The sequence below is a fragment of the Palaemon carinicauda genome, unplaced genomic scaffold (genome assembly GCF_036898095.1).
Source record: "Palaemon carinicauda isolate YSFRI2023 unplaced genomic scaffold, ASM3689809v2 scaffold231, whole genome shotgun sequence".
NCBI lineage: Eukaryota > Metazoa > Arthropoda > Malacostraca > Decapoda > Palaemonidae > Palaemon > Palaemon carinicauda.
In genome coordinates, this window is record NW_027169932.1 from 82,022 (window position 1) to 101,752 (window position 19,731).

The following is a 19,731-nucleotide window of genomic DNA, read 5'->3' on the forward strand; positions in this document are numbered from 1 at the left end:
GTTTCTCTTACTCTCACCTCATCATATGCCATTTTCAACCTTTCCTGATATTTACTTTTTACCCCCGGTTTTATTAGCTCTTCAATCCTCACTACCTCCCTTTTACATCCACCTACTCTATTCCCCCACTCTTTTGCTACAACTAATTTTCCTTCCACCAAAAAATGATCAGACATACCGTTAGCCATACCCCTAAACACGTGCACGTCTTTCAATCTTCCAAACATTCTTTTAGTTACCAACACATAATCCATTAATGCCCTTTCTACTACTCTTCCATTTGCCACTCTTACCCACGTATACTTATTCTTATCTTTCTTTTTAAAGAAGCTAGCACCTATTACCATCTCTTGTTCAACACACATGTCTACCAGTCTCTCACCACTCTCATTTTCACCTGGTACGCCATACTTACCAATGACACCTTCTACCTCTCCAGCGCCCACTCTAGCATTTAAGTCACCCATAACAACTACATAATTCCTTCTACCCAGTCCTTCTACACACCTAGTTAAATCATTCCAGAACTCATTCCGATCTTCTTCACTTTTCTCACTACCTGGCCCATACGCACTGACAAACGCCCAACATTCCCTACCCAACCTAACCCTTACCCACATTAACCTAGATGATATCTCCTTCCATTCCACTACTTTACCTGTCATCCATTCACTCAGCAATAACGCCACACCCTCTCTCGCTCTTCCCCTTTCAATCCCAGACACTCTACCAGACATTTCACCAAACATCACTTCACCCTTTCCTTTCATCTTTGTCTCACACAAGGCCAATACATCCATCCTTCTACTTCTAAACATACTTCCAATCTCACATCTTTTACTCTCTATCGCACTACATCCACGCACATTCAAACACCCCAAAACTAGAGTGCGGGGAGCAGTCACTCTCCCCCCAGCTCCATCTCCTTGTCGATGTCTCGCAGGAATTTTTTACAGGAGAGGGGGTTCCCAGCCCCCTCGTCCCGTCCCTTTCAGTCGCCTCTTACGACACGCAGGGATAACGTTGGCGCTATTCTAATTTTTATATGCCCCCGCGGCATAATAGAAGACTGGCATGAGAAAATATTTCTTACTAATGAATATTCTTCTATAAAGGTCTCAGGGCTTAATACATTCTACCTCAAGTTAAAAAACATCCATACTTGTTTTAAATATTATAAAAGAGCTGTTTAGTTAAAAGATTCTCCCTCTTCAGGTCATTATACCAATCGAGATAGTCAATGACCCCTTTAATATCAAGATTTTGAACATAGCTGATCAGTGTACACATAAGCCTAAAATGCAAATATGATTGATAAATATATATATAAAAAACTCAAAACATTTAATATGGGTAAGCAATAATTATAATAAGTAAAAAGTAAACTTTTTGTTTCTTTTTTAAATGCTTGAAAAATACATTCGACTTTAATTGGGATTTGAAACTCCATATGAAAGGACATCCAAATAATTGAATCTCTCATAAATGAAGTAGTAGCACTATCAATGCATTACTTGGTGTTGTACAGTATCTTTTTGGCCACTAGCTGCCCTTTCATTTTAATCTTCACCTATATATGGGTGATGAATGAACTCCCAGGACCCATTGCTTGAGCCTTATATCCAAAATTCTTGTGGTTCCGTAACCAAAATACAAACCACGCTATTTAATATGGGTATTACTTTCGGCGTAGCTGAAATGACGAGCCATTAGAATTTTAACGAGGGTTTACTAGGGTAGGGAGGGGTAGCTAGCTACCCCTCCCCCCCTCACACCTGTGACTAGCTCACTTTGCTTTTGGCTCGGGTGATGAACAAACGTGTCTGCTCCCACCCTCGCTTATTGACAGCCTTGATCTTGTTTTGCTTTTTCTTTTCAGTGTGCTTGGAAGTTGATTTTAGTTTTGAGGCAGATACCAAGGTCTGACATCTGAAAGTATAAACAATATTAGACAAAGGAATTTAAAAAGAAAACAAACTGAATATCAATCTCGCTTCAACCAATCTAAAATCATTAATGAAATACCACCACAAGAGGCTCTGGCACCCTAGCAGTACCAGCTGAACTCGGTTGAGTCCCTTGTCAGGCTGGGAGGAACGTAGAGAGTAGAGGTCCCCTTTTTTGTTTTGTTTCATTTGTTGATGTCGGCTAGCCCCCAAAATTGGGGGAAGTGCCTTGGTATATGTATGTATGTATCACAAGAGGTAGTTATTTAAGCAAGTGTCAAAGTAGTCCTTTCTCTCCTGTTTTGATTGAAATTCTAAAACTTTATTAGGAAATCTTATCTAAAAGTATTTTATAAAGCTTTCTCAATTCCTACTTTTTGCTTTTTATTCAGAATTGATCCAAGCTACCAAAAACTTTTCAAACTCTAATTATTCTTTTTAACCTACTGTAGTTTAATTTATAAAAAAAACTTCTCAGTGTAATTCTAAAAGCAAATAAAACTAGAACTCTGGAAATAACCAATTCACTGAATTATGTAGAAAAATTTTGAGCAGCAGAACTACCAAGCATGGAATATCTATTGATTAAATTATTGATATTTAGGATAATATAAAAACTAACAACAGGCAGAAATTAAACAATTTTGTCATCCATGGAGGTCCGGAAATAGTAAATATATTGACTAAGGTCATTAATGAAAATGAATAAAAATATATCGACACAATCAAATATTTTTGGAGGCACATTTCAAATTCATTTATGGTGAAGGAAAATCTTATCAACAAACTATAGTCCATTTCTTTTAGCGAGGCAGATTTGCACCGACTCGAAGGAACGCCCTTTTAGCTCAGAAAAGTTTCCTGATCGCTGATTGGTTGGACGAGATAATTCTAACCAATCAGTGATCAGGAAACTTTTCCGAGCTAAAAGGGCACCGCTGCGAGTCGGTGCAAATCTGCCTCGCTAAAAGAAATGGACTATAGGACAACTGTAATCTCACTCCTCTTTTACTGAACCCTATTATTATCATTACTTGCTAAGCTACAACCCTAGTTGGATAAGCAAGATGGTAATTTATAAGCCCAAGGGCTCCGATAGGGAAAATAGCCCAGAGCGGAAAAGAAATAAGGAAATAAATAAACTACAAGAGTAGTAATTAACAACTAACATAAAATATTTTAAGAACATTATCAACATCAAAATAAATCTTTCATATATAAACTATGAAAACTTATAAAAAAAGGGGGGGAAGAGAAATAGGATAGAATAGTGTGCCCGAGTGTACCCTTAAGCAAGAGAACTCTAACCTAGGATAGTGGAAGGCCTTGGTACAGAGGCTATGGCACTACTCAAGACTATTTCGGAGTGTACTTCTCCTAAGAGAGCAGCTTACCACGGCTAAAGAGTCTCTTCTACCCTTACCAAGAGGAGAGTAGCCACTGCACAAATACAGTGCAGTAGTTAACCCATTGAGCAAAGAAGAATAGTTTTTAAAAATTTCTAGAAAGCCTAAAGGCTTAATTACTAGTTCTAATTATTACCAAGATTGAATTTAAAATAAAAAACTTTCCAGATTAAAAATTATAAAAATTAGCTACTGAAGAACAGCGACTTTCAGAAGGTCCTCAAAGACATCTGGTGATACAAACAAATCCAAAATACATACATACATATACCAAGGCACTTCCCCAAATTTTAGGGGGTAGCCAACATCAACAAATGAAACAAAACAAAAAGGGGACCTCTACTCTCTACGTTCCTCCCAGCCTAACCAGGGACTCAACCGAGTTCAGGTGGTACTGCTAGGGTGCCACAGCCCACCCTCCCCCGTTATCCACTACAGATGAAGCTTCATAATGCTGAATCCCCTACTGCTGCTACCTCCGCGGTCATCTAAGGCACCGGAGGAAGCAGCAGGGCCTACCGGAACTGCGTCACAATCGTTCGCCATTCATTCCTATTTCTAGCACGCTCTCTTGCCTCTCTCACAACTATCCTCAAATCCAAAATGAAATCATAAAATCTCAGTTATTGTATCAAAACCTCATAATGAAGTACTGTAATCAAACAATACAGTAAGCAAGACAACATTTGAAGTATGAAATTTGACTATTTGTTGACCTTTGCTGCTGAAAATTGTAGGCACGCAAGTTAACCCTTTTACCCCCAAAAGGACGTACTGGTACGTTTCACAAAACACATCCCTTTACCCCCATGGACGTACCGGTACGTCCTTGCAAAAAAAGTGCTATTTACAATTTTTTTTTTTTCTTTATAATTTTTTGAGAAATTTCAGGCATTTTCCAAGACCAACCTGACCTCTCTATGACAAAAATTAAGGCTGTTAGAGCAATTTGAAAAATATATACAGTACTGCAAAATGTGCTTGAATAAAAAATAACCAGAGGGGGTTAAGGGATGGAAAGTTCCAAATAGCCTGGGGGTAAAAGGGTTAAGAAGATGGTTGGAAAAGATGAGTAACTGACAGCGAAATCTAAGATTGACCTCTCCCGATGGCCACCTTGCCGAGACAACCTTATTCTGCACATTGGTTGAGTGAACCATCACCTTGCTATCTACAAGCGAGCGGATATTCCAATCTTCTGGTCTCCAAAGCCACATGACCCTGGACAAGTTTGGGAAAGAAATGATGAGGGTGTTTGGAGCCAGTGTGGTCATGCGGGCCAGTACTTCCCCCTGACCTGATAGATACAGTTGAGAAAACTACAGATATGGAACAGTGTGATGAGGACATTGATGAAGGACAGTATAGCCAGGATGGTGATTATGAAGAACATTGCAGCGATTATGATTATATCAAATTATGAACATAGTTTTGGGAGTCATCATGAAGCTTCAATAATAATCAGTTGTGAGTCTGTGCATTATATTAACCCTTTTACCCCAAGGCTCTTTGGAAATTTCCAACCCTTAACCCACAAGGGGTTATTTTTTCCCCAGCACATTTTGCAGTATATTTTTTTTTAAATTGCTCTAACAGCCTTAATTTTTGTCATAGAGAGGTCAGGTTGGTCTCATTCTCTTGGAAAATGCCTGAATTTTCTCAAAAAATTATCAAAAATATGAAAAAAAAAAAAAAAAAATTTATAGCATTTTTCTGCAAAGACGTACCGGTACGTCCATGGGGGTAAAGGGATGAGTTTTGTGAAACGTACCAGTACGTCCTTTGGGGGTAAAAGGGTTAACTTGTATCACTGGCATCTGCATGTAATATATATTCACATCAATTAGTTATTGGAATGATTGGAAGATAAAGTACCAAAGGAATATTACTTGACTTTATTCCAGGAATCTTTGGAATATGTAAAGTCTTTTTATCATTACAAAAATACTTTTTTGGCATCTGCAAACGACTGTCCTCTTTTCTTATGAGCCCAAAAAGCAGTTTGTCTTGGATTGTAATTCATTCAACCAATACTTACAGATTTTAAAATAATGAATCTGCATCTGTCAAATGTATGAGAAGCTGAAAGAGAATATGCAACTTGCTGCCTTCGATTTCAAAAATATCATTCTGTGGAAGACTTGAAGCAGCTTTAACTAAGGTAAAGTATTAACCCTTTTACCCCCAAAGGACGCACTGGTACGTTTCACAAAACCCATCCCTTTACCCACATGAACGTACCGGTACGTCCTTGCAAAAAAAATGCTATAAAAATTTTTTTTTCATATTTTTGATAATTTTTTGAAAAAATTCAGGCATTTTCCAAGAGAATGAGACCAACCTGACCTCTCTATGACAAAAATTAAGGCTGTTAGAGCAATTTAAAAAAAATATACTGCAAAATGTGCTGGGAAAAAAATAACCCCTAGGGGGTTGAGGGTTGGAAATTTCCAAAGAACCTGGGGGTAAAAGGGTTAAAAATACTGGAGGTTTTCAAAGACAGTAAGACCTCTATTTTCTTTTTTCAATTTTTCTTAGGACGCAAAAGTTATGGGTAGGGATAATAGAAAGCACCTTTTCATATAGAAAGAAATTAATCACAGGTGCAAATTAGGAATTACTAGAAAGGTTATTGCCTGTACAATCACAAGAACTCTTTAAATATTCAACTAGGGTATCCACGACATCAAATCAGAGGCCCAAGGGTAAAAAATTAGCCCATTTTTCATTATCTATAACTAACCGTATTAGTTTCAAGTTTGCAGGGAAGAAACTGTACATATATGGGCTGTTTTTGAAACTACAGGTACCATGAATTATAAAATGTTATTTTTATTAATAAAATAAATTTTTGAATATACTTACCCGGTGATCATATAAGCTGTCAGCTCTGCTGCCCGACAGAAAAACCTAAGGACAAAATACGCCAGCGATCGCTATACAGGTAGGGGTGTACATCAACAGCGCCATCTGTCGAGCAGGTACTCAAGTAAGGTAGTAGGTTGGCCAAGGCACCAGCCGCCCGTTGAAATACTACCGCCAGAGAGTTATGGGGTCCTTTGACTGGCCAGACAGTACTACGTTGGATCCTTCTCTTTGGTTACGGTTCTTTCTCTTTGCCTACACATACGCCGAATAGTCTGGCCTATTCTTAACAGATTCTCCTCTGTCCTCACACACCTGACAACACTGAGGTTACTAAACAATTCTTCTTCGCTCAAGGGGTTAACTACTGCACTGTATTTGTTCTGTGGCTACTTTCCTCTTAGTAAGGGTAGAAGAGACTCTTTAGCTATGGTAAGCAGCTCTTCTAGGAGAAGGACACTCCAAAATCAAACCATTGTTCTCTAGTCTTGGGTAGTGCCATAGCCTCTGTACCATGGTCTTCCACTGTCTTGGGTTAGAGTTCTCTTGCTTGAGGGTACAATCAGGCACACTATTCTATTTAATTTCTCTTCCTCTTGTTTTGTTAAAGTTTTCATAGTTTATATAGGAAATATTTATTTTAATGTTACTCTTCTTAAAATATTTTATTTTTCCTTCTTTCCTTTCCTTACTGGGCTATTTTCCCTGTTGGGGCCCCTGGGCTTATAGCATTTTGCTTTTCCAGCTAGGGTTGTAGCTTAGCAAATAATAATAATAATAATAATAATAATGTAAACACAGAACCAATTTTCTCCTCGGTCCACTGGGTCTCTATGGGGAGGAAGGGAGGGTCCTTTAATATGTTATTTTTATTAATAAAATAAATTTTTGAATATACTTACCCGGTGATCATATAAGCTGTCAGCTCTGCTGCCCGACAGAAAAACCTAAGGACAAAATACGCCAGCGATCGCTATACAGGTAGGGGTGTACATCAACAGCGCCATCTGTCGAGCAGGTACTCAAGTACTCCATGTAAACACAGAACCAATTTTCTCCTCGGTCCACTGGGTCTCTATGGGGAGGAAGGGAGGGTCCTTTAATATATGATCACCGGGTAAGTATATTCAAAAATTTATTTTATTAATAAAAATAACATTTTTCAATATTAAACTTAGCCGGTGATCATATAAGCTGATTCACGCCCAGGGGGGTGGGTAGAGACCAGCATTACATGTTTACATTATTAAGAGCTAAGTATTTTGTATTTCATTTTAGCAGTTATTCAAAATAACAAACATAAAATAAATAAGTACCTGGTAAGGAAGTCGACTTGAACAATTACTCTGCCTTTTTAAGTACGTCTTCCTTACTGAGCCTCGCGATCCTCATAGGATGCTGAGCGACTCCTAGGAGCTGAAGTATCAAGAGTTGCAACCCATACTAAAGGACCTCATCAAAACCTCTAATCTAGGCGCTTCTCAAGAAAAGAATTTGACCACCCGCCAAATCAACCAGGATGCGAAAGGCTTCTTAGCCTTCCGGACAACCCAAAAACAACAATAAAAAACATTTCAAGAGAAAGATTAAAAAAGGTTATGGAATTAGGGGAATGTAGTGGTTGAGCCCTCACCCACTACTGCACTCGCTGCTACGAATGGTCCCAAGGTGTAGCAGTTCTCGTAAAGAGACTGGACATCTTTAAGATAAAAAGACGCGAACACTGACTTGCTTCTCCAATAGGTTGCGTCCATTATACTCTGCAGAGATTTGTTTTGTTTGAAGGCCACTGAAGTTGCGACAGCTCTAACTTCATGTGTCCTTACCTTCAGCAAAGCATGGTCTTCCTCATTCAGATGGGAATGAGCTTCTCGTATCAACAGTCTAATATAATAGGAAACTACATTCTTCGACATAGGTAAAGAAGGTTTCTTTATAGCACACCATAAAGCTTCTGACTGTCCTCGTAAAGGTTTAGTTCGTTTCAAATAGAACTTAAGAGCTCTAACAGGGCACAAGACTCTTTCTAGTTCATTTCCAACCAAGTTAGAAAGGCTTGGAATATCGAACGATTTCGGCCAAGGACGCGAAGGTAGTTTGTTTTTGGCTAGAAAACCAAGCTGCAAAGAACATGTAGCCGTTTCAGATGAAAATCCGATGTTCCTGCTGAAGGCGTGTATCTCACTGACTCTTTTAGCTGTAGCTAAGCAGACGAGGAAAAGAGTCTTTAAAGTGAGATCTTTAAAGGAGGCTGATTGAAGTGGCTCGAACCTTTCTGACATAAGGAATCTTAGTACCACGTCTAAATTCCAACCTGGTGTGGCCAAACGACGCTCCTTCGAGGTCTCAAAAGACTTAAGGAGGTCCTGTAGATCTTTGTTGTTGGAAAGATCTAAGCCTCTGTGACGGAAGACTGCTGCCAACATGCTTCTGTAACCCTTGATCGTGGGAGCTGAAAGAGATCTTTCCTTCCTCAGGTATAAAAGGAAGTCAGCTATTTGAGTTACAGAGGTACTGGTTGAGGATACTGATACCGACTTGCACCAGCTTCGGAAGACTTCCCACTTCGACTGGTAGACTCTAAGAGTGGATGTCCTCCTTGCTCTAGCAATCACCCTGGCTGCCTCCTTCGAAAAGCCTCTAGCTCTCGAGAGTCTTTCGATAGTCTGAAGGCAGTCAGACGAAGAGCGTGGAGGCTTGGGTGTACCTTCTTTACGTGTGGCTGACGTAGAAGGTCCACTCTTAGTGGAAGAGTTCTGGGAACGTCCACCAGCCATTGCAGTACCTTGGTGAACCATTCTCTCGCGGGCCAGAGGGGAGCAACCAACGTCAACCTTGTCCCTTCGTGAGAGGCGAACTTCTGCAGTACCTTGTTGACAATCTTGAACGGGGGGAATGCATAAAGGTCTAGATGGGACCAATCCAGTAGAAAGGCATCTATATGAACTGCTGCTGGGTCCGGGATCGGCGAGCAATAATTTGGGAGCCTCTTGGTCATTGAGGTTGCAAAGAGATCTATGGTAGGTTGGCCCCATGTGGCCCAAAGTCTCTTGCATACATTCTTGTGAAGGGTCCATTCTGTTGGGATGATTTGACCCTTCCGACTGAGGCGGTCCGCCATGACATTCATGTTGCCTTGAATGAACCTCGTTACTAGAGACAGGTTTAGATCTCTTGACCAGGTGAGGAGGTCCCTTGCGATCTCGTACAACTTCATAGAATGGGTCCCTCCTTGCTTGGAGATGTACGCCAAGGCCGTGGTGTTGTCGGAGTTCACCTCCACCACCTTGCCTAGAAGGAGGGACTTGAAGCTTTTCAAGGCCAGATGAACTGCCAGTAGCTCCTTGCAGTTGATATGTAACGCTCTTTGCTCCGAGTTCCAGGTGCCCGAGCATTCCCGACCGTCTAATGTCGCACCCCAGCCCGTATCCGATACGTCCGAGAAGAGAACGTGGTTGGGGGTCTGAACAGTCAGGGGTAGACCCTCTCTGAGGTTGATGTTGTGCTTCCACCAGGTCAGTGATGACTTCATCTTCTCGGAAATAGGGATCGAGACCGCTTCTAGCGTCTTGTCCTTTCTCCAGTGAACAGCCAGGTGAAATTGAAGGGGACGGAGGTGCAGTCTCCCTAACGCAATGAACTGGTCCAGTGATGAAAGCGTCCCTATCAGACTCATCCACTGTCTGACTGAACATCGGTCCTTCATTAGCATGTTCTGGATGCATCCTTGGGCTTGACTTATTCTGGGGGCCGACGGAAAAGCCCGAAAAGCTTGACTGTGAATCTCCATCCCTAGGTACACTATAGTTTGGGATGGGACCAGTTGGGACTTTTCCATATTGACCAGGAGACCCAATTCCTTGGTCAGATCTAGAGTCCACTTTAGATTCTCCAGACAGCGACGACTGGACGAAGCTCTTAAAAGCCAGTCGTCCAAATAGAGGGAGGCTCTGATGTCTGCTAAATGCAGGAATTTGGCAATATTCCTCATCAGTTTCGTAAAGACAAGAGGCGCCGTGCTTAGGCCAAAGCACAGGGCTTGAAATTGGTAGACAACCTTCCCGTAAACGAACCTTAGAAAAGGTTGGGAATCTGGGTGGATGGGGACGTGAAAGTAAGCGTCCCTTAGGTCTAAAGAGACCATCCAGTCTTCCTTCCTGACCGCTGCTAGAACAGACTTTGTCGTCTCCATGGTGAACGTCTGCTTGGTGACAAAGACATTCAGAGCACTGACGTCTAGCACCAGTCTCCACCCTCCTGTCTTCTTTACCACTAAGAAGAGACGGTTGTAGAAGCCCGGGGATTGATGGTCCCGGACTTTGACTACCGCTCCCTTTTCTAGTAAGAGAGACACCTCTTGCTTCAAAGCTAGTCTCTTGTCCTCCTCTCTGTACCTGGGAGAGAGGTCGATGGGAGTCGTTGCTAGAGGGGGCTTGCGCAAGAATGGGATCTTGTACCCTTCTCTGAGCAACTTCACAGATTGTGCATCTGCGCCCCTGTTCTCCCAGGACTGCCAGTAGTTCTTGAGTCTGGCTCCCAATGCTGTCTGAAGAAGGTGGCAGTCAGACTCTGCCTCTAAAGGACTTGGTACCTTTCTTCTTGCTCCCACGTATCCCTTCGGCACGAGCACCTCCTCTGCTGGAGGCTCTGCCACGAAAGGGCGGAATGAATCTTGACGCTGGAGTATCCATCCTGGGTCTAGACACGGAAGGCAAAGGGGTGGTTTTGCGTGCAGATGACGCAACTAGGTCATGCGTGTCTTTTTGAATCAAGGAGGCAGCAATCTCCTTGATCAACTCCTCTGGGAAAAGGCACTTCGAGAGAGGAGCAAACATAAGCTCCGACCTCTGACATTGTGTTACTCCAGCTGACAAGAAGGAGCAAAGGTTTTCTCGTTTCTTGAGGACCCCGGAAACGAACGAAGCCGCAAGCTCACTGGAACCGTCCCGTATGGCCTTGTCCATGCAGGACATAATGAGCATGGAAGTTTCCTTGTCAGAAGGGGAGGTCTTCCTGCTCAACGCTCCCAAACACCAATCCAAAAAGTTAAACACTTCGAACGCTCTGAACACTCCTTTCATCAGATGATCTAAATCTGAAGGAGTCCAACAAATCTTGGAGCGTCTCATGGCCAGCCTGCGGGGAGAGTCTACTAGACTTGAGAAGTCGCCCTGGGCAGAGGCAGGAACTCCCAAGCCGAGAACTTCTCCCGTGGCATACCAGACGCTCGATCTGGAAGCGAGTTTCGCAGGGGGAAACAAGAAAGCTGTCTTCCCCAGGTGCTTTTTGGACTGCATCCAATCTCCCAACACCCTTAAAGCTCTCTTGGACGAGCGGGCGAGGACGAGCTTCGTAAAGGCAGGCGCGGATGACTGCGTGCCTAAAGCGAACTCAGATGGAGGTGAGCGTGGGGCCGCAGAAACAAACTGATCGGGATACATATCCTTGAACAGTGCAAGTACTTTCCTAAAGTCTAAGGAGGGAGGCGTGGTCTTGGGTTCGTCGATGTCCGTGTGCGGGTCGTCAAGGTGTGCAGCGTCGTCATCATCAGAGAGTCCATTGTCTGAATGCTGAGGAGGAAGCGGCAAAGGAGTAGGCATTGGCTGGTCAGCTGAGTCCGGCAGCACGGGTGCATACGTGACTGCACTGGACGCAACGTCATGGAACTGTTGGTCAGTCTGTGAGCTGGCAACAACCATAGCTGCGCGGGGGCGCAAAGCGTCTACTCCCGACTGTCTAGTCTGCTGTGGGCGAGTAGGGGTAACCACAGTGGGTTGCGGAGGTTGACGCACCGCGTCAAAACAAAACAACTTAGGTTGTTGTTGTTGTAACTCGCGGACGTCAACGGAGGGTTCCGTGCGTCGGCGAACGTCAACATGCGGCTGGCAGGGTACAGTGCGCATGGGTGGCGGGACTCTCACAGCTGGAGTGCGGGAGAAGGTAGCCTCAGCGTCAACTGGATGCACAACCGTGGTTGGTTGTAGGTTAACGGGTGCAGCGTCAACCTTCTCCGCACGAAAGTCCTGCATTAAAGATGACAACTGTGTCTGCATGGTCTGCAGCAAAGCCCACTTAGGGTCTACAGTAGCAGGTGCGGCAACAGACGGTGTTACTGCCTGTTGCGGTACCGCTTTGCCTCTCTTGGGAGGTGTGCAGTCATCGGAAGACTGCAGCGAGTCCGAACTGACCCAGTGGCTACAACTGGGCCGTTGGACTTGCGCGGAAGGGACCTTGCGTTTGAGAGGTCGTGAGACCTTGGTCCATTGTTTCTTCCGAGAAACATCTTCCGCAGACGAGGAATAAATGGGCTCTCTCGTCTTCTTGTGGGTGGGGCGATCTTGGTAAGATACGTCCGAAACCACGGAGGGAACGTCTGTCCGCTGATTAAAGCCTGTCGAACCCTTTGGTCGTACGACATTGCTTCTCCCCTGGGCTTGGGAGCTTGCAAGAGGTCCCGGACTGGGAGGACGACAGGCACGAACAGACGCACCTTCAAGCGCAACACTAACATTTTCCACAACACTTCCACTCATTTTGTCACTACCCACTGCACTCTTACCCTTCAACTCCTTGACGTCTGCCATGAGTTGATTACGGTCACTCGCCAATGACTCGACTCTCTCACCCAGAGCCTGGATGGCACGCATCATATCCGCCATCGAAGGTTGTTGAGTGCTAGAAGGGGGATCAGGAGCAACCACTACAGGGGAAGGAATAGGTTGTGGGGCATGGGGAGAGGAAAAATCAACGGAGCGAGATGAACTTCTCCTGACTCTATCTCTCTCTAACCTACGTGAATATTTCAGGAATTCGAGAAAATCGAATTCCGAAAGCCCAACGCATTCCTCACATCGATCTTCCAATTGACAGGTATTACCCCGACAATTGGAACAAATGGTGTGCGGATCGATAGAGGCCTTCGGAAGACGCCTTGAGCAGTCCCTAGCACTACACTTTCTGTATTTAGGGACTTGAGAAGGGTCAGCCATCTTGAATTAGTCAAAGGGGAATTCAAAATCTATCCAAGTCGTCAACAAATAATCCAAAATTCAATCAAAGAATGCAAGGAAGTATTGAAGATAACCTCTGCAAAGCGAAAGCTAATAACTAGAAATGAGTACTTCACCAAAATCTGTGAAAATCAATCCAGTAAGCAACAGCGTATTTAGTAGGTCTTGCCGGTGGCACGACAGAGAGAAAATTGGTTCTGTGTTTACATGGAGTACTTGAGTACCTGCTCGACAGATGGCGCTGTTGATGTACACCCCTACCTGTATAGCGATCGCTGGCGTATTTTGTCCTTAGGTTTTTCTGTCGGGCAGCAGAGCTGACAGCTTATATGATCACCGGCTAAGTTTAATATTGAAAAACGTGTATATCATTAGCTGTAAATATACAGTATATGAAAATATTGGAAAAGACATTTTTTTTAATGAGTTTATTGAGAAATTGCAATTTGACACAATGAAAGAGGACAGTCTTTCACATGTGCCAAACAAGCATTCCTTCTCTCTCGTTTTGAATTTAATTATACAAATGTTATTCTTAAAGTTCTATTTCATCTAAAATAGTTTAGAAAGGCTGACCCAATTCAAATTATCTGCTTTCTATTCAGAATTTATCACTGATAACTTCAACCAAAACAAATTCATTCATAATTACTATAAAAATCTTTATATTTTAAAAAAAATTCTCAAGCAGATTAAGCCTTTGCGTAAAAGAGAAAATGGCAGCAAGTAAATTGCCAACTCACTCTGGATTATGTATAAACATTTTAAGAAGGATGAACTACCAAACAAAATGTTATTTTCCTTAGTAAAATAAATTTTTGAATATACTTACCCGATGATCATGTAGCTGTCAACTCTGTTGCCCGACAGAAAAATCTAAGGTCGGGATACGCCAGCGATCGCTATACAGGTGGGGGTGTACATCAACAGCGCCATCTGTCGAGCAGGTACTCAGGTACTTCTTGTCAACAAGAACTCAATTTTCTCCTCGGTCCACTGGTTCTCTATGGGGAGGAAGGGAGGGTCCTTAAATTCATGATCATCGGGTAAGTATATTCAAAAATTTATTTTACTAAGGAAAATAACATTTTTCAATATTAATCTTACCCGGTGATCATGTAGCTGATTCACACCCAGGGGGGTGGGTGGAGACCAGCATACATGTTAACATTAGAAGCTAAGTATCCCGTATTTCATTTTAGCAGTTATTCAAAATAACAAACATAAAATAAATAAGTACCTGGTAAGGAAGTCGACTTGAACCATTACTCTGCCTTTTTAAGTACGTCTTCCTTACTGAGCCTAGCGATCCTCTTAGGATGCTGAGCGACTCCTAGGTGCTGAAGTATGAAGGGCTGCAACCCATACTAAAGGACCTCATCACAACCTCTAATCTAGGCGCTTCTCAAGAAAGAATTTGACCACCCGCCAAATCAACCAGGATGCGGAAGGCTTCTTAGCCTTCCGTACAACCCAAAAAACAACAATAAAAAGCATTTCAAGAGAAAGATTAAAAAAGGTTATGGGATTATGGGAATGTAGTGGTTGAGCCCTCACCTACTACTGCACTCGCTGCTACGAATGGTCCCAGGGTGTAGCAGTTCTCGTAAAGAGACTGGACATCTTTAAGGTAAAATGATGCGAACACTGACTTGCTTCTCCAATAGGTTGCATCCATTACACTCTGCAGAGAACGGTTCTGTTTGAAGGCCACTGAAGTAGCGACAGCTCTAACTTCATGTGTCCTTACCTTCAGCAAAGCATGGTCTTTTTCCTTCAGATGAGAATGGGCCTCTCTAATCAAAAGCCTGATGTAATAAGAAACTGCGTTCTTAGACATCGGTAAAGCAGGTTTCTTGATAGCACACCATAAAGCTTCTGATTGTCCTCGTAATGGCTTTGTACGTCTTAAATAGTACTTAAGAGCTCTTACTGGGCAAAGTACTCTCTCTTGTTCGTTACCAACCAAGTTGGACAGGCTTGGGATCTCGAACGACTTGGGCCAAGGACGAGAAGGAAGCTCGTTTTTAGCTAAAAAACCAAACTGCAAGGAACATGTAGCCGTTTCAGATGTAAAACCTATGTTCCTGCTGAAGGCGTGAATCTCACTGACTCTTTTAGCTGTTGCTAAGCAAACGAGGAAAAGAGTCTTTAATGTGAGATCCTTAAAAGAGGCTGATTGAAGCGGTTCGAACCTTGCTGACATCAGGAACCTTAAAACCACGTCTAGATTCCAGCCTGGTGTGGCTAACCGACGCTCCTTTGAGGTCTCAAAAGACTTAAGGAGGTCCTGTAGATCTTTGTTGGTGGAAAGATCTAAGCCTCTGTGGCGGAAGACTGCTGCCAACATGCTTCTGTAACCTTTGATCGTAGGAGCTGATAGGGATCTTACATTCCTTAGATGTAAAAGGAAGTCAGCTATCTGCGTTACAGAGGTACTGGTTGAGGAAACTGCATTCGCCTTGCACCAGCTTCGGAAGACTTCCCATTTTGACTGGTAGACCTTGAGAGTGGATGTCCTCCTTGCTCTGGCAATCGCTCTGGCTGCCTCCTTCGAAAAGCCTCTAGCTCTTGAGAGTCTTTCGATAGTCTGAAGGCAGTCAGACGAAGAGCGTGGAGGCTTGGGTGTACCTTCTTTACGTGCGGCTGACGCAGAAGGTCCACTCTTAGAGGAAGAGTCCTGGGAACGTCCACTAGCCATTGCAGTACCTCGGTGAACCATTCTCTCGCGGGCCAGAGGGGAGCAACCAACGTCAACCGTGTCCCTTCGTGAGAGGCGAACTTCTGCAGTACCTTGTTGACAATCTTGAACGGAGGGAACGCATACAGGTCTAGATGGGACCAATCCAGAAGAAAGGCATCTACGTGAACTGCTGCTGGGTCCGGAATCGGTGAACAATAAATCGGGAGCCTCTTGGTCATCGAGGTAGCGAAAAGATCTATGGTGGGCTGACCCCACAGGGCCCATAGTCTGCTGCAAACATTCTTGTGAAGGGTCCACTCTGTGGGGATGACCTGACCCTTCCGGCTGAGGCGATCTGCCATGACATTCATGTCGCCTTGAATGAACCTCGTTACCAGCGAAATCATTTCGATCTCTTGACCAGGTGAGGTCCCTTGCGATCTCGAACAACTTCCTCGTATGAGTCCCTCCTTGCTTGGAGATGTACGCCAAGGCTGTAGTGTTGTCGGAGTTCACCTCCACCACCTTGCCTAGAAGGAGGGACTTGAAGTTTCTCAAGGCCAGATGAACTGCCAATAGCTCCTTGCAGTTGATGTGAAGTGTTCTTTGCTCCTGATTCCACGTGCCCGAGCATTCCCGTCCGTCCAGTGTCGCACCCCAGCCCATGTCCGATGCGTCCGAGAAGAGAAGGTGGTCGGGGGTCTGAACAGCCAACGGTAGACCTTCCTTGAGAAGAATGCTGTTCTTCCACCACGTCAGTGCAGACCTCATCTCTTCGGATATAGGGACTGAGACCGCTTCTAGCGTCATGTCCTTTCTCCAGTGAGCAGCTAGATGATACTGAAGGGGGCGGAGGTGGAGTCTCCCTAACTCGATGAACTGGGCCAGCGATGACAGTGTCCCTGTTAGACTCATCCACTGCCTGACTGAACATCGGTTCCTTCTCAGCATGCTCTGGATGCATTCTTGGGCTTGACTGATCCTGGGGGCCGACGGAAAAGCCCGAAAAGCTCGACTCTGAATCTCCAAACCTAGATAGACAATGGTTTGGGATGGGACGAGTTGGGACTTCTCTATATTGACCAGGAGACCCAATTCCTTGGTCAGATCCATAGTCCATCTGAGATTCTCCAGACAGCGACGACTTGACGGAGCTCTTAAAAGCCAGTCGTCCAAATAGAGGGAGGCTCTGATGTCTGCCAAGTGAAGGAATTTGGCAATATTCCTCATCAGTTTGGTAAACACAAGAGGTGCCGTGCTTAGGCCAAAGCACAGGGCTTGGAACTGGTACACGACCTTTCCAAAGACGAACCTTAGGAAAGGTTGGGAGTCTGGATGGACGGGGACATGAAAGTACGCGTCTTTTAGGTCCAACGAGACCATCCAGTCTTCCTTCCTGACCGATGCTAGCACCGACTTCGTCGTCTCCATTGTGAACGTCTGCTTGGTGACAAAAGCATTGAGAGCACTGACGTCCAGCACCGGTCTCCACCCTCCTGTCTTCTTCGCTACCAGGAAGAGACGGTTGTAGAAGCCCGGGGATTGATGGTCCCGGACTATGACTACCGCTCCCTTTTGTAGCAAGAGAGACACCTCTTGTTGCAAAGCTAGCCTCTTGTCCTCCTCCTTGTAGTTGGGAGAGAGGTTGATGGGAGTAGTTGCTAGAGGGGGACTGCGCCAGAACGGAATCCTGTACCCCTCCCTTAGCAACTTCACAGACTGAGCGTCTGCACCTCTGCTCTCCCAAGCCTGCCAGTAGTTCTTGAGCCTGGCTCCCACTGCTGTCTGGAGAGGTAGGCAGTCAGATTCTGCCTTTTGAGGACTTGGAACCCTTCTACGTTTTGCCACGATGACTGTCGGCACGGGTACCTCCTCTGCTGGAGGTTCTGCCACGAAAGGGCGGGATGAACCTAGACGCTGGTGTGTCCATCCTAGGTCTAGGCACGGAAGGTAAAGCTTTGACCTTACGTGCGGAAGACGCCACCAGGTCATGGGTATCCTTCTGGATCAACGAGGCAGCAATTCCCTTGATCAGCTCTTCCGGAAAGAGACACTTGGAAAGCGGAGCAAACATCAACTCCGACTTCTGGCATGGAGTGATCCCCGCAGACAAGAAGGAGCAAAGATGATCTCTCTTCTTAAGCACTCCAGACACGTACGAAGCCGCAAGCTCACCAGACCCATCCCGAATGGCTTTGTCCATGCTAGACATGATAAGCATGGCAGAGTCCTTATCCGAAGGGGAAGTCTTTCTGCTTAACGCTCCCAAACACCAGTCGAGGAAGTTGAAGATCTCAAAAGCACGAAAAACTCCCTTCAACAGATGATCCATGTCAGAAAAGGACCAGCAAATCTTAGATCGTCTCATAGCCAGCCTGCGGGGAGAGTCAACCAGACTTGAGAAGTCGCCCTGGGCAGAGGCAGGAACTCCCAAGCCGGGTTCCTCTCCCGTGGCATACCAGACGCTAGATTTGGAAGCAAGCTTGGTAGGCGGAAAGATGAAAGCTGTCTTTCCCAGTTGCTTCTTGGACTGCAACCACTCTCCCATTACCCTCAAAGCTCTCTTGGATGAGCGTGCGAGTACGAGTTTCGTGAAGGCAGGAGCTGCTGACTGCATGCCTAAAGCGAACTCGGAGGGAGGTGAGCGCGGGGTTGCAGACACAAACTGTTCCGGATACAAGTCCCTGAACAGGGCAAGGACTTTCCTAAAGTCTAAGGAGGGAGGCGTAGACTTGGGTTCTTCTAAGTCGGAGTGCGGATCGTCCAAATGCGCAGCTTCGTCGTCATCAGATACTCCATCATCCGAATGCTGAGGAGGAAGTGGCAAAGGTGTAGCAGAGAGCTGAACGGCTGAATCCGGCAGCACGGGTGCATGCGTAGCTGCACCGGATCCAACATCATGCCGCTGCTGGTCAGTCTGCGAGCTGGCAACAACAAAAGCGGAGTGCTGGTGCGTGGGAGGGACTGCCGTGGGTTGCGGAGCATGCCGCATTGCGTCAAAACACGGCAGCTTGACAGCACCTTCCCACTGCTGATGCAGTAGCTCACGCATGTCAACGGAGGGTGCAGCATGAACATGCGTCTGGCAGGGTCGACTGCGCATCGGTGGTGGAGCTCTCACAGGTGGAGTGTGGGAGCAGGCAGCCGCAGTATCTGCTGAGCGCACAACCGTGGCAGGTTGTAGGTTAACAGGTGCAGTGTCAACCTTCTCAGCACGATACTCCTGCATGAAGGAAGCAAGCTGAGACTGCATAGTCTGCAGCATGGACCACTTAGGGTCTACCGTGGTTGGTGCGGCAACAGACGGAGTAGTTGCCTGCTGCGGAACCACTCTACCTCTCTTGGGAGGTGTGCAGTCTTCGGAAGACTGCGGCGAGTCCGAACTGACCCAGTGGCTACACCTGGGCCGTTGGACTCGCTCGGAAGGGACCTTACGCTTGAGAGGTCGTGAGACCTTGGTCCAACGTTTCTTCCTAGAAACTTCTTCCACAGACGAGGAATGAGTGGGCTCACTCGTCTGTTTGTGGATGGGACGATCTCTGACAGATACGTCCGCAACCACTGAGGGTACATCCGTACGCTGATCAAGGCCTGTCGAACCCTTTGGTCCTTCGACATTGCTTCTCCCCTGGGCTTGGGAGCTTGCAAGAGGTCCCGGACTGGGAGGACGACTGGCACGAACAGATGTACCCTCATGCGCAACACTGACACTGACACTTTTCACCTCACTTGCACTCACTACACTTCCCACTGTACTTTTCGCTTTCAACTCTTTGACATCGGCCAAAAGTTGATTCCGGTCATTAGCTAATGACTCCACT

The 19,731-nt window shown here is 45.2% G+C and overlaps 1 long non-coding RNA gene across 1 annotated transcript in view; it reads right to left on the reverse strand.

Moving 5' to 3' along the window:
* Positions 1-1,664: 1,664 nt before the first annotated feature.
* LOC137636113 (uncharacterized) overlaps positions 1,665-19,731 on the reverse strand; it is a 39,009-nt gene continuing 20,942 nt past the window's right edge. Inside the window, exon 4 of the long non-coding RNA XR_011042943.1 lies at positions 1,665-1,929. This is a non-coding gene — a long non-coding RNA (uncharacterized lncRNA). The remainder of the gene's footprint in view (positions 1,930-19,731) is intronic.